The following is a 15,467-nucleotide window of genomic DNA, read 5'->3' as shown; positions in this document are numbered from 1 at the left end:
GAATTTGCACTCCCTTAAGGTCACTAGGAGAGAAACACTGCCATAACTCTTAACGCTGCATTCCCACTTCTTGTCATTTTTTTCCCACAGACTTACTTGCACACAAACAAAATGATAAATGTAGAAGTTTATTCAATGTAGTTTTCTTTATAATAGTAACAGATAGGAAATAAACCAAATGTCCTTCTTGACATGGGACTAAATAATAATTTGCAGTACTTTCAAATGATGGAATGCTATGCAGCTGTTTACCAAGATTCAGAAACTTCCCCGTATGCTAATATGGAAAGATTTGCAAAATGGTATATTACGTGGAAAAAGAGTGATGTACATAGTATGCTAATATTTGGGGGTAGAAAAGAAGCCATATTTACATATAGTTTTATTCATGTACAAAATATAAGAGATTAATAAATATGGTTATGTGGGAAAGGGTTTGCAGGCAGAGGTAGGAATGGGGTGGATGGGACAGGGTGGTAATTAGACTTTTCAATGTTTGCCTTTTTCTAATTAAAAAAAAATTAGAGTCATGTGAACATTGTGCTTTTTTTTTTAACTAAGGTATGAGGGGGTAGGCTTCCCTCAAGCTTTTGTGGAATCTGGGCCAAGAGCACAAATGAAGGCCCACGGACACTAAGTCTAAACATGTAGAAGTTACATGATGAGATAAGGCGTGTTCAGGGTGGTATGGCCATACACTATGTAGAAGCTATAAATCAAACTAACAAACTGTTAAATAAAACATGTTCTCTTCTCCTACCTTGAAAAATAAACTTTCTTAATGACAAAAACAGATAAATAAATGTAAAATTGAAAGATGGCAAAATACCAAACACAAAAGAATTAAATTATTGTGTATAATGGATGGTTTGGTGGTGTTTGGAAGAGTAATAAAATAACGATGTGCATAATTTGCAATGTGTTTTGTATTTATTTCACACTATTTTTTGGCCTTTATTTCAATAGAACCACTAATTATGTAGTTTTAATCAAGATTTTCATATATTTTCAGTTCTATTGATAGTATATTAGACAATCTTTCTTGAATAATTAAAGTTTTTTCCTTAATTAGTTTCAATTTGAGGAAACTGCCCTGCTGAGGCAGAAACAACTAGAATTGTCAATAACTTTTTAAAGCAATACTTAGATTGGAAACAAACCGTGGAATTTAAATATTATGTCCAAACATTATAATGCGGTCTTTATTGCAAAAATTATTTTAAAATATTTAAATTTTATCATATAAATCAATAGCACTTTATAGCACATATAAATATATGTAATATATGTGCTATATAAATATAGCACATATATATATATTTATATAGCACATGTGCTATATAAATATAGCACATATAAATCAATAGCCCTTTTCATCATCTCTCAAAGTGATATCTATTATCTATACAGTATTTCTTAAATTCTTCTCACTTCCAAATTTTCATTGCTGAGACATTACAACGAAAACTAGAAATAGCACACCTCCTTCAGTGCCCTGCTTCAAAGGACTCAAAAATCTCAGAACTTGCCCAGGTCTTCCTGAAGTATGAATACCATTGGTTTCTTTTAAACTGGGAGACTATATAAATCAAAATAAAATAAATTATGGAAAAGCATCTGTAATATTTAAAATCTCGAGATTGATACTGTGGTTAAAAAAGGAACTCTGAAGTAAATTGATACAGGTGAGGATGTGGTCAACATAATGCAGACAGCAATGAACTACTCTTCTTTCAAAGTATCTCAAATCATGACAGAGCTGAGAAAGTAATGGCAAACAATTTCACAGAACCACTAAAAGCACATAGGAAAACCCCAAACAGCCATCTAAGACAGATGGAGACAAATACATAGGGCTAGGCAATAAAACTTTCTCTGAAGAAAGTTACTAGGGGGAGAAAAATCCCAGGTCTCAGAAGAGAAGGCAATTAATACAATTATTTCAATAAACTTGAGATTCTTGCTAAAATATTTCTAGAACATCCATGTGACTGTGATCTTGACAGTATGGTCATCTATTTATAATATAGCAGCAAGGATCTGACACAAAATTATAATATCACAGGAATACTTTATTAATATATACAGTTAGAATTTGATATTCTGATTACTCACTAACAGAATATATCTTATAGTTAACTGAATAAGAGAAAATGGTTATTAAAGAGCAAGAGGAAGAGAATATTGAAGGAGTTCATCTATTCAGAAAGATGACTGGATGAGGTGAGTACTGAGTGGACTGATTTATCAAGGTGGACCTATGTTTATTCATAACTGTTCACCTCTTATAGCATGTGAACTGCATTGTGTTGCAACGACCTTTTTGTCTGATTTCTTTACCACTATAGTCTAATATTAAGGAGAAATATGGTGACTACTGTGTTCTTCATTGTGTCTCCAATAATCACACAGGGTCTAACACACGGTAAGTACTGGTATCTGGATGGATGAATGGGTGGATGGGTGGGTAGGGGAGTGGATTAGCTCATGCATCTCTGGTGTTAGGGAGCTGCACAATCCTTGGCTACAATAAATAGGAAAGTTTCCTCATACCCATGGGAAGCTCAACTGCCAATGCCACAGTCACAAATATCTCTCAGACATCGCTAACCTCTTGGCAACAGTTTGCTCAAATTTCTGGTGTTTAACTTTTAAAAATTCCAAGTATTGGAAGAGAAATCTTAGAAATTTAAACTTAAAAACTGATATAAAATACATCACATTCTCACAATTGGCAACACATTATCAATCTCGAGTTTTTAAGTATTACAGATGCTTTTCCATAATTTATTTTATTTTGATTTATATAGTCTCCCAATTTAAAAGAAACCAATGGTATTCATACTTCAGGAAGGGCTGGGCAGGTTCTGAGATTTTAAGGCCTTTCAGAGATAGCTCTGGTCAGGGTCAATACAAAGCCATCTTTTTTTAGTTGAAATATTTTCTTATTTTAAAGCTTTATTGAGAAATAATTCACATACCATGTGAATTACCCATTTAAAGTACACAGTTCAATGGTTTTTAGTATTTTCACAGAATTGTGCAACCACCACAATGAATTATAGAACATTTTCATCACCCCAAAAAGAAACCCTGCACTGATCAGCAGCCTCTTCTCATTTCCCCTTTCCCCAGCTTCTGGAAACCACTTATCTCCTTTCCGTTTCTATAGATTCCCTGTTCTGGACATTTCATAAAAATGCAATCAGAGAATACGTGGTCTTTTGTGACTGGCTTCTTTCACTTTGCATAATGTTTTCAAGGTTCATCTAGGTTGTAGTATGTATCCATACCTAATTCCTTTTAATTGCCAAATCCGTTCCATTGCATGAGCATATCACATTATGTTTATCCATTCATCAACTGATTGACAGCTGGGTTGTTTCCATTTTGGGGGGCATTATTAATAATGCTGCTGTCAATATTCATGTGCAAGTTTTTGTGGACATAAAGTTTCAGTTCTCTTGGGTATATAACGGAGTGGAATTTATGTGTCATTCGTTAACTCTATGCTTAACCTTTGAAGAACTGCCAGACTCTTTTCCAAAGCAACGTGTGAGGGTTCCAACTGCTCCTCATCCTCGTTCACCCCTGTTTTTATCTGTTTGGTTTTTTTTTTTGAACACAAGGCAGTCTTGTAAGGTAGGCAAATTCTGACTCCTGGACCCTCTTCTTCCCCTTTCTTCCCTCTCCTTCCTAACTAGGTCTTCTGCCAAGAACCCAGTGCCTCTCCCAGTGCCCTGTCTCTTTCCATTCCTATAAGCTGCTGTTCCCCAAACTCTAGAGCACTGATTCCTCCTCAGTTCCTCAGCCATTATGCTTTTTCCTTGAAGACTCTGAGGGGCATCACATTCAAGAAGCAAAGGTTAACAAGCCAAAACATCATTTTACAATAACTCAAGTTCTTTCCTTGACCGAGAAAGGGGCTGGGGTAGACACACAGAGGGGTGGCCCAGACCCCCTTTAAAGGACTTGCTTCCCAGCTGGGAGTTGGGGAAGGAACATGTGGTGCAGTCAGCTGCAGGGAGCTGCTTCTCCTGAGTTCTCTCCCTTTTCAAGGCAGCCCACACTCTGACTGAGCAAATTGGGGATTCAAAGGCACATTCATTCTGGTTCGGCACAGAACACTCTCTCCACAGCTCCTTGCCAACTGGCCAAGGCTATGTTGAGCCTGCACTGCAGTTCAATTTTGTCCTCTTCCAGTCCCGTTTTTGTCTTCTTCCCTTCACAGGTGTTGATTCCTAATAAACACCCTACACTCCAAACTCCATCTCGGCATCTACTTCCAGGGAAGCCAAGCTATGAGAGTTGGTACCAGGAGTGGTCCAAGAAAGTAGGCAATAAGACGGGGTTTTGGAGCAGTTTATCAATCAATCACCTTGGGCTGGCAGTGAGGACACCAATCACTGGTGATAGGAGGAACGCAGACAGCCCTGGGGCAAGGTGGCAGCCCAACTTAAAACTTTCACCTGTGGAAGCATGTACTGGTAGAAGGGAATGAACTAGCTAGAATGATTTATCAGGCGTTTGAGATGTATGGAGAAAAGAGCAGCTGCATGGATAAGAGTACTGGAGTGATTGCTAAGTGCCAATGATGCTCTACAGAAATATAATGAACATTGAAGGGCTGAGTAAGAGGCAATTGAAAGCCAGGCATGGAAGCCAGAGGGCTTCTTTAGGTGTATACAAAGAAGGTCTCATCTCCTCTAGGAGGGTGGAGAAAGCCAAGGGCCAAGTTCAGCAGGCTTCAATACCCAGTGAAGGCCCCTGAGATTTTGACTCTCAGACTTCTCTGAACTTGCTGAGCCTACAGACTTATAGAAGCTGCTCATCTACACTACTAAGAGCTATTACCCCTCCATCTCCCCACCCCAGGAGACAAAGCAGAAACCTCTCCCTCTTGAGGGCATCATGTGGCATTTGTCACATAATTGTGCAATGGAGAAAGGGGAATTCCTAGACATTTAAAGGACTGTTGGAACCAGATCTGAGTAGACATTGATACACAGAGACTTGAAACATTACCATAGGCCCTTGATTACAGTGAAGTGATATGGAGACTAGATAATAAATGAAATCCTAGCCAAGTCCTGGCTTAGTGGTCTACTGTGTCAGTGAACCCACCCTGTGCTCTGTTCCCCTCTCACCAAATGTACCATTGGATTGACATACTTGGCAGTTGCCGTAACTCCCAGTCCTTGGTCCGTGAGGTAACAGCTGTCATGGGAAAAACCATACGGAAGGCTCTGAACCCCTTCTCCCCTCAAGATAGTGATTCTGCATCCTGGGAGAAAAAGCAGAGATTAGCGTCACTCTTAAGGATAAAAAAGATGCAGGGGTGGTGGTCCCCAAAATACCTCCATCTAATTTGCTAATCCAGGCCCTGAAGAAACCAGATGGATCGTGGAAGATTACTGTAGATCAGGGGTCAATGAATTTTTTCCATAAAGGACCAGATAATAAATATTCAGATTTTGCTGGCCATATAGTTTCTGTTTCAACTACTCCATTCTGCTGTTGTAGCATGAAAGCAACTATAGACAATTTGTAAAGTGGCTCCCAATAAAAGACAGTAACATATTTTTAAAATAAAATAAATTTTATATACAAAAATAGGCAGAGGGCTGGATTTGACGCTGAGGCTCAAGTTTGCTGACTCCTGCTACAGACCACGACAAGCACGGCCACACAGGAGCCTAAATTACAGCCACCAGGCAAGATGTGGTATCTTTGCTAGAGAAAGTAACATGGCCTCGGGAATATGGCATGTGGTCTTGACATGGTGAATGCATTTTTTTCTATTACAGTCAAGAAAGGGGATCAGAGATAGTTCACATTCATAACAAATGGACCACAATATACATTTTAAGTTTTACCCCACAGCTATGTAAACTTCTGCCCTCTGTCATATATATTACATAGATATATTACAGGAGATATCTGGACTATCCTGGTATTCCTCAGAACATGATATTTACCTGTTACATCTATTGGCATTATGTTGATTAGGCCAGATGAACAAGAAGTGACCAGCAGCCTAGTGGACTTGGTAAGACCTTCACAGGTGCTCCAGAAGATGGGAGATAAACTGAATATATAGGAGCCTGCTTCATCCATTAAACTTTTATGGTCCAGTGGTCAGGGGCATGCTGAAATCCCCTCCTAGGGGAAAGACAAATTATTACATCCTTTACCACCTACCATGAAGAAGGACACACAATGCCTGGTACACCTCTTGGGTTCTAAAGACGTTGTGTTCTATAGCTAGTGAGCGTTTCATGGTCCATGTACTGAGTGAGGTGAGTGGCTATGGATTTGAGGGCTGCAAAGCAGGAAAGGGCTCTACAGCAGGCCCAGGCTGTGATACAAGCAGCCATTCAACCACAGTGGCCAAGATGGAGGTGACGCATGGGCCAGCAGTATGCACCCTCATTTTCCAAGACTGATATACCTACTGGTCATCCCTTTTCAGTGGAAGAAAAAAGGCCTACGGTTAAAAATTGCCACTGTTGAACAGAGTCCAGCACTGAGCCCCCAGTATGGTACCATTCCTTGAAGAGACCAAGTGGCTAACTTGGCAGCAAATTGACTATACTGGGCCCTTTCAATCTGGGAAAAGCCAGAAGTTCAGGAATATACACGTGTTCTGGATACAGATGTGTCTTTCCCACCTGCAGGCCTCAGCCAAGACCACTCTCTAAGGGCTTACAGAGTGTTTGATCCACTGGTATGAGATTCTATATAACATCACATCAGACCATGGGACAACTTCCCAGCAAAGGAGGAGCAAGGGTAGGCCCAGGATCATGGGATCCATGGGCTGCAGCACATTCCACATCTCTCAGAAGCTGCTTGCCTGAGAGAGCACTGTGCCTAAGGGCACAGCTGAAGCACCATCAGAGGCATTACTCTGATAGGGTGGGGTCCCAATCTCTAGGGTGCAGCATACTCATCAAATAAAAGAACTTACATGCTTTGTCTCCAAGAGAAAGAATAGATGAGATCAGGAACAAGAGTGGAAGCAGGAGTTGACCCACTCACTATCACTCTGAGTGACCCAGCTCCTTCAGTTCCGGGCTCTGCAGGGTTAGAAGACCTGGTACTCAAAGCAGGCACACTCCGGCCAGGGGACACAGCAAGAGTCTCTTGAATTATAAGCTATGGCTTCCGCTGGGGCAGTTTGGGCTCCTTGTGTCCAGGGACCAACAGGAAGAAGAGAACTTAAGCATCTTGGTGCAGGTAATTGCCTCTGTCATCAGAAGGAGGCTGGCCTGTTGTCACGCAGTGGGGACCGTGAGGAATATAGGTGCGCCCCCCTTGGGCACTCGCTGGCATTCCCTTGCCCAACCGTGATGGTAAAATGGGCATGTGTACCAGACCCCACCCGAGAAGAGAATGGTGACCAGAACCTGAGGCCTCTTGGAAATAAAGGTCTGGGTAGGTCGTGGCACCAGCTAGGCCACCGAGGCCAGCAGAGGGGGTGGCTGGGGACGAGGGGAGCTTAGAATGGACAGTGGAGGAAGACAACAATGGATAGTAGCTGCCACTGTGACCAGCCCACCGGTGGTGGCTGCCTTCTGTCCACTCACCTCCCTCTGCCAGGTTTCCCTCAGGAAGCGAGGCTCACGACGGAGCAATGGAGGAACCGCACGACGGAGCAATGGAGGAAGCGCACAACAAATGGGTGCGGAAATGGGGCTCCCAGCCCTGGGCTGGGAGGATGTGAGAGTCACAGAGCCGAGGAGTCTAGTCAGCAGCCAGCTCTTCCCAGACGGACGGAGGGACTGAGGGACGGAGGGACTGAGGGACGGATGGAGGCTGAGAGAGGCGGAGTGGGAGGGCCTGGGGGGGGGTGGTGGTGGCCTCGCCTGAGTTCCACAGTGATTGGCCGAGGCTTGGACGAGCTCCACACTGATTGGCTGAGGCTTGGAGGCCAGGCCAGTCCTTCCTTCAAGGGCACCCACGTCCCTTCCCAGGTGTACGGACTGATAAATATTCGCAACCCAGGCTCCATCATAGCCCTGGTTCTGGAGAACCCCAACTGAAACAAGGATTATGTCCATCACAGCAGTGATTCATCAGAGTCCCTTTTCCCCCTTCTCCCAACTTTCTTCCTAAACTTTAACCGCTTCAGGTTTTCTCTTTTTAGTGCTTCTCCAAAGCACTCTTTCTTCCTTCTCAGGCCTCACAGTGGAAGGTGGGCTCCAGACTTCAGGCCAGCCCCTCCCCCCATTCTCTCTTTCTCTCTCAAATCATATTTCACCTCATTCACCGCCAATCCCCAGGGGAGGGGAAGCTCTGGACAATCACATGTTATATTTTTGTCCCAATCACACATATCCTATCAGTGCAAATGAGTGCCAATAGTTTAATGAACTACACCCTAGAGTTATCTGTCTTTTGGAAAAAGTTTTTAACCCCAAGAATGCCTCTCTAATGGAGAATTTCAGGCAACAATGACATAATGACAGGGTTGAGCCTTCCCTGTATCCTTCAAAATGCACCATTCCTCTGCCTGCACTCAGCCCTTTGGCTCAGTCAAATACCAAAGAGCATTAAGACAACAAAAATAACAAATGACGGGGTCTTTATTATATGCTAGCCATTGGGCTGGGCCTTTTACATTCCTCTAGACCTCACACCAACTTCGGGTGAGATAAATAGCTGAGGCTTGGAAACCCAAATGTTCCCCCAGGGGAAAGCAGCTGGGAAGTGGCAGAGAGAAAATCTACTCAGCTATTTTGACTTCCAGTGCCCAGCCCACTGAAGCAGCCGGAAAGCCACTCCCGGCTGGCACACAAGCACGGCTGCCTTAGCAACAGCTCAGCAGCACGCCACAGAGATCGGCACACATTTTATTGTTGAATAATGTCCAGAAGGCATTGTTCATCATTTAGGGTCTGAAACAATATACCAGACTGTGAAGAAAATGTTTGGGTGGGACATTCTTGGATCGACAGAGAAATTTCCAAAGTTTTGTGTTAATTTCCTTACTTTAAAGCAAGAATGAAGCCATCTACCTATACGTGTGCTGTGAGTTAGGAAAAAGGCCCCCACTTCAGGGTGGGAGGTATCATAGGTGGTGCTGGAGAGCTGCTATTTAGCCACTTTCACTCAGAGGTCCGAGTCTAGATTTTAGTAGATTCCGTTGTTTTAGACATGTGCTCAGAACCAAGGAGAATGCCATGCCCTCAGTCCTCCAAGGACCACAGTGCTTGAGTCCCAGTGAGAGGTTTGGTTCAGTGAATGACAGCTGACATGGTAGAGGGAAAGTGCCTATGAGCTGCCTCCCCTTCTATGCAACATTGCCCTTCCTTGTGAATTTCATTCAGTTCATCCGGTGGTAGTATTTTTAGAAAAATGTAGAGAAGTGACACTGGGGTCCTTTACACAATCATCTCAGCAAGTACTTTCCCTTGTGAAAGTGGCAGAGATTTAGGGGCAGGGGAGGGTAGCTATGACCATGAGGACAGTCAGAATATTTCAACACTATGGACCTAATGAGGCCATGCAAAAGTGACCCTTGAGGGAAGGCAAGCAGGACACTACAGACTTGGGGTGTCCAGGTGGGCACTGGGCATATTTCCCTACAGGATGACAGTCCCTCTCCCAGGAAGGCTGGGCTCTGACATGCTCTGGCAGCAATGGTAGAAGGTGGGTGGAGGAGGCGGGAAATGCAAGACAACCCCAGGCAGCTGGAGACTTAGCCAGTTCCAGGGGTCCTCTGCTTTAGCGCCCACGAGGGCTTCCTGGGGCCAGGGTGTCTGGAGAGGTGGAAGGGCATGCAGGGAGCTCGGGTCAGTGCCTATTCACTAACGAGTAAGGAGCATTTAATATTTTCTTAATGCTCGTTGCTGTACTGGGAGCAGCCCTGGTTATGACACGTGGACACAGGATGGCTTCCTAAGGAACACTGGAAGATCTTTGCACAGTGCTGTGACCAGAAACCCCTGAGTGACTGATCATTCCTTCCAGGGGCCAGTCTTCTTCAGGAGTTTTGTAGACACCTGGGGACTCACTGCAAATACTCAGCAAAAGTTCAAAAGACTTCCCCATTGGCAGAAGAATCCCAGGACAGATATAATAATGCAGGGCTATGTCTTAATCTCCAAGTGGACCTGAACCTTGTAGAACCAGGAGATGGCCTGTCATTGTGTCAGTTTGTTCTTACTGACCAGAGATGGTAAATAGACATCATCTCAGAGGCCAACTCCAGTTGATTGTTGGTGGTTGTCTGATGCACTGTGTTGAGTAGGATTCTGAAGTTAAATCCAGTCTCTGAGAGAAGCTGTCCCATGATTAGTGCAGTGGTGACATCCTTCCTCTAGACTTGGGCTTGTTTTTAAAAGCTTTTTTGGCATGTCATGGGCCCATTGCCACCTGGTGAAGACTATGGACATTTTTTCAGAGTAATAGCTTTCAAAAATAAAATTAAATACAGAGGAAACAAAATATGTTAAATATAGTTATAAAAATATTAATAAAAGTTAAGATACTGTAATATATGTGCATCTTTATTAATGCATTCAACAACAAGATCCAGTGGTGGGTACAGTAACTGTTGAATTAGTAAGAGTGTAAATGATATTTTGAGATGTCTGAGACAACTGAGTGTAATATGAATATGTCTGTGGTTTCTATTACCAAAAGCACTGCTAGGGCTTCCCTGGTGGCACAGTGGTTGAGAATCTGCCTGCCAATGCAGGGGACACGGGTTCGAGCCCTGATCTGGGAAGATCCCACATGCTGTGGAGCAACTAGGCCCGTGAGCCACAACTACTGAGCCTGCGCCTCTGGAGCCTATGCTCCGCAACAAGAGAGGCCGTGATAGTGAGAGGCCCACGCACCGCGATGAAGAGTGGCCCCCGCTCGCCGCAACTAGAGAGAGCCCTTGCACAGAAACGAAGACCCAACACAGCCAAAAATAAATATAAATAAATAAATTTGAAAAAAAAAAGCATCCAAACCATGAAAGTTGCTCAGTTTAAAAAAAAAAAAAGCACTGCTAATTCTACTGATTTGTTGCCTACATTCACAGGGGAAGGAAGTGCCAAACTTGACTTTAAGGTTAATGACAATATAGAGGTCATTTTTTCCCATTCACATTCAGAGACCCCTTGGGGAGAGCCCAGGAACCCCAGGTTACTAACCTCCAGTTGAGACTGTAGCACAGACCCAGCCCCTGAGGTGTCAGCTTCTCTAAGACATCCAGAACTCAGGTCCACTGAAGTCCAGAGCTGTGCACACTAGCAGCTGGTACCTATTTATTTACCTAAATGCTTATCATCCCATGACTCCTTGGCAGGTGGTGAGGGGGCGCACCAGTATCATTCTGATTTTCATCATGGCCCAGTTCCTGGGAAAACAGAAAACTCTCTTTGTGTAAATTCCCTGGAAAGCTCAGGTTGCCTTAGGGTCTCCAGTATAGAGCTGCAGACACCAAGGATCTGGGTAATCAGTGAGGTGACAGCTCCCTGTTATAGTGTGTGAGTGTGGGAACAGTCACCAGCTGCCTCGGGTAGGGTTGAGCCATGAGAGAGGGGAAGCTTCAATAGAATCCACCTGTGATGGTATCGACAGCACGTCATGGCTGGCACCCCTTCCTTGGCTGTGTTTGTAAGAGTTATACCTGCTTGCAGGTTGATGAATTTATAATTATCTCCTGGTGAAAAACAGGACTGAAGACAGACCATCTCCCACACATAGACCTTTAAACAAAACTCAGCAGCAGTAGACTTTTACAATGGCATGAGTGAAGTAAAGTGGGACTAACAAATTTTGTAACATGAAGTGAAACTCAAATTTGGTCATTACAATTGACTATATTTAAATTGTAGCTATATTAGGGAAGAAAAAAGCAAACAGCTTCTACCTGGGACATCTAATAATGTTGCTCTCTGTGCTGTACACTTCAAACTTACATGATATTATAAATCAACTATACTTCAATAAAAATTAAAAAAAATAATAAAACTGCTCAGAGAGAATGTCAACCCGGAATTCTGGCAGTTGCCAATAAACCTCGGAAATTTTCTTGGCTCTTGTTAAGCCCCTCTGGAACTCCAGGAGTAGTTGTAGCTGAAGGCAGTGAAAAACACATGCACAGGCCTTGACATCTGAGTTGTCTGCCCAACATTTTATTCCTTGACCTCAAGAATGCTCTGAAATTATCGGCACAATAAAATTCTCCTTTACACTGTTTGACTGTTTCATTCCCTGTGCAGTCAGATATTGAGAATGTACCCAGGAGTGTGACATTTAAGAGCACAAACCCCATTTGGCCTCCCATATGCTGAAGACTCTATATAAAGTTGTGAACAGCACCCAGGGGTCATAATTGGCTTTGTGTGAGCTACGGCTTTGCCTATAGACTTGCTGACCACCACTGCTCATCCAGTAACTCCCAATGGTGGGACAAAGATAAGTTCCTTCATTTCTATTCAAAACCCTGGAAGGTAGAAAAGATTCTGTCAGGTTGAGTCCTTGGGGCCTAATAAGATTGGAACCTGTTCTTCCTCACTTAATCCTTGCCTGAATCACAGGTCTCCTTATACCTACTCAACACTTGCCAAACTCAAAGTCTATAAAAGAAGTGAAGTGAAGAAATGAACCTGAAATAAATGACTGGCATCAGTGTGCAGCATACTGAAAAGGAGGCTGGGAGAAAAATGGGTAATTATAATCAAGCTTAGTGACGGTGATGGTGGTACATTTATTAAATGCCTCATACATACAGGCTGGAAACTATGTTATTTCTGAGCTCCCTATTCTATTTTATTGATTTTGGTGTCTGTCGTTATGCTAACACCACCCTGCTTTTATTATTGTAGCTTTGTGATATGTTTTGAAATCAGAAAGTATGATATCTCCAATTTTGTTCTTCTTTTCCAAGATTGCTTTGGCTATTTGGGTCCCTTGAGAATCCATATGAATTTTAGGATAGAGTTTTCCCATTTGTGTAAAAATGCCATTGATATTTTGATAGGGACACACTTTAAAAATACAACCTCATTTATTTCTTATGACAACCTATGAGACACGTTCTATTATTATTTCCAAAATACACATAAGAAAGCAGAGGCACTGATCTAGTACCTTTTTACAAAAATGTTGGCACTGAGCTATGGAAATTCAGGCAAGTGCTTTAAATTTCTTTCCCACTAGTAATAATGAATATTATTATCATCATCATCCGTCTACATTCTTTTTACCTTGTTCCTATAATCATCTGTTTTTGTCTGTGGGGAGTCTTTTTAAAAAAATATTTATTTTTGGCTGTGCCGGGTCTTCATTGCTGCGCGGGCTTTCTCTAGTTGCATCTGGTGGGGGCTACTCTATGTTGTGGTGAGCAGGCTTCTCACTGCGGTGGCTTCTTTTGTTGAGGAGCACGGGCTCTAGGCGCGCAGGCTTCAGTAGTTGTGGCATGTGGGCTCTAGAACGCAGGCTCAGTAGTTCCTCCGCATCATGTGGGATCTTCCCAGACCAGGGCTTGAACCCGTGTCCCCTGCATTGGCAGGCGGATTCTTAACGACTGCGCCACCAGGGAAGCCCATGTGGGGAGTCTTGACAGGAGTTGGAGATTTGGTCCCAGGGCCCCAGACAGGTCCTTGTAAGCTGGATTATCCCAGCAGTGAGATCACAGTCTGCCTGGAAAAACTGACTCCCGTAGCTCTGACAAATTGGCATTGTATGTGCTGGGATGGTTGACATTCTTCACAGAGGGCCCCGCTAGGGACATGAATAAGCCTCACACCTTGTATGTATTGTTGTCATATCAGCTCTCCAGTGATTCACATGTGGTAGTAGTTCCAGAGATGGTGCCTGAAATTCATTGCCCAGGTGTAAATTTCACATGCTATTAGTCAGAGCCATCCTTAGGGAGGATGTTTGGAGCAGTTCAAGTGAATAATGTGTTTTAAAAACTTATTATTAAGGAAAAGTTCTAACATATTCATAAGTAGAGACAGTAGTATCACGAGTGCCCATGTCTGAATATGTTTATATAGATGAAATCAAGTTAAAAAGAACTTCAAGGGCAGCTTTGAAGAGGAAAATAATTTGAGAAAAAAGAGAAAAAGGAAGGTGGGATAAAAGCGACGGGTCGTACCCAAAGTCTCTTTGTAAGATGGATGACAAAGGCCACAAGGGTGATGGTTCACCTTGCCCTAGGAACATTTGTGATGCCTCCCACAGGACTTAAGAATAAATCCATCATAACGAAATGGTTACTATTTATTAAACCTTTGCTATGTGATAAGCACTGTTTTACAAACTTATGAGGTAGCCATTATTATTATTATGCTCATTTTACAAATGAGAAAATTGTGGCTTTGAGACGTTAAAGTTCACTTTCTCAAAGCCCTGTAGCTGATCAATGTCAGAGGCAAGATTTGAACCCAGTATCTTTTGACGGAAGAGCCTCTGCTAACAATATGCCTGTGTTTATTAAGTCTGGTCCATGGGCTTTTTGACTCAAAACCACTAGGGCATTTGTTAAAAAGGCAGATTTCTCACTCCCATCCTAGATTAGTGCATGAGAATACCATGGTGTGAGGCCTAGGAATATGCATCTGAAATAAGTTTTTTAGGTACATCCAAGTTTGAGAACTGTGGCCCCAGGACTTCTTCATCAGAAGTTCTCTGAACTTTCTTGATTCTACACTTTTATCTGTAAAATGTTTTAAAATGTCTTCCTGTGTGTTCCCATTCTCTCTCCAAATTATATCTATTCTTTATAAATTACTCTTTACCATTTAATATATAGATGTCATTGTTCTAATTATTATGTATGCCATATATATATACACAAATACAAAGGTTTTTAAACATCTTTATTGGAGTATAATTGCTTTACAATGGTGTGTTAGTTTCTGCTGTATAACAAAGTGAATCAGCTATACATATACATATATCCCCATATCTCCTCCCTCTTGTGTCTCCCTCCCACCCTCCCTATCCCACTCCTCTAGGTGGTCACAAAGCACCAAGCTGATCTCCCTGTGCTATGCGGCTGCTTCCCACTAGCTAGCTATTTTACATTTGGTAGTGTATATACGTCCATGCCACTCTCTCACTTTGTCCCAGCTTACCCTTCCTCCTCCCCGTGTCAAGTCCATTCTCTATGTCTGAGTCTTTATTCCTGTCCTGCCCCTAGGTTCTTCAGAACCATTTTTGTTTTCACAATACAAATTTAAAAGTATCTCCTGAGTGCATTCACTCCACTCGCCCTTTGAGAACACTGGTCTATAGTCAGTACAACATGACTTTGCTATTCTATTTTATCATGTCATTCGTATCAAGAGTCATAAACTGGAATTAGCCCTCAGGCAGGAATTAAAAGTCAGACAATTTCACATAAAAATCCAGATTTCTGACTTCTTTTGAAAAAATAGTAGATTTGGCCACCTGGGCCAGAGTTTCTGATCTAACGATCGGCAGGGGTTGCTCAGGGAAAGTGGGCATGAGTC

The sequence above is a fragment of the Leucopleurus acutus genome, assembly GCF_964270905.1.
Source record: "Leucopleurus acutus genome assembly, chromosome: 9".
NCBI classification, from domain to species: Eukaryota; Metazoa; Chordata; class Mammalia; order Artiodactyla; family Delphinidae; genus Leucopleurus; species Leucopleurus acutus.
This window is presented reverse-complemented; position numbering follows the sequence as displayed.